The sequence below is a fragment of the Limulus polyphemus genome, unplaced genomic scaffold (genome assembly GCF_000517525.1).
Source record: "Limulus polyphemus unplaced genomic scaffold, Limulus_polyphemus-2.1.2 Scaffold1291, whole genome shotgun sequence".
Taxonomy (NCBI): Eukaryota; Metazoa; Arthropoda; class Merostomata; order Xiphosura; family Limulidae; genus Limulus; species Limulus polyphemus.
The window spans coordinates 293,413-293,632 of record NW_013666901.1 but is presented as its reverse complement, the minus strand read 5'-3'; positions in this window follow the sequence as shown (position 1 = coordinate 293,632).

Genomic DNA, 220 nt, shown 5'->3' with positions numbered 1-220 from the left:
TTAAAAAGGATTTAACTAAACTAATTAATCATACTTCACTAAACCCCGTGTATTATTCTAATTCAGTTAAGTACAGGGACCGAGCCTCGTAACCATTTTGTGCTTGTTATAATTTTCATGCTATAAGTTTTAAATTAGTAAGCGAATGTTAACGAAATTTGGCAGATTATCAGTAAACATTAAAATGCTTTCACACGCAATAAATATATATATATATATT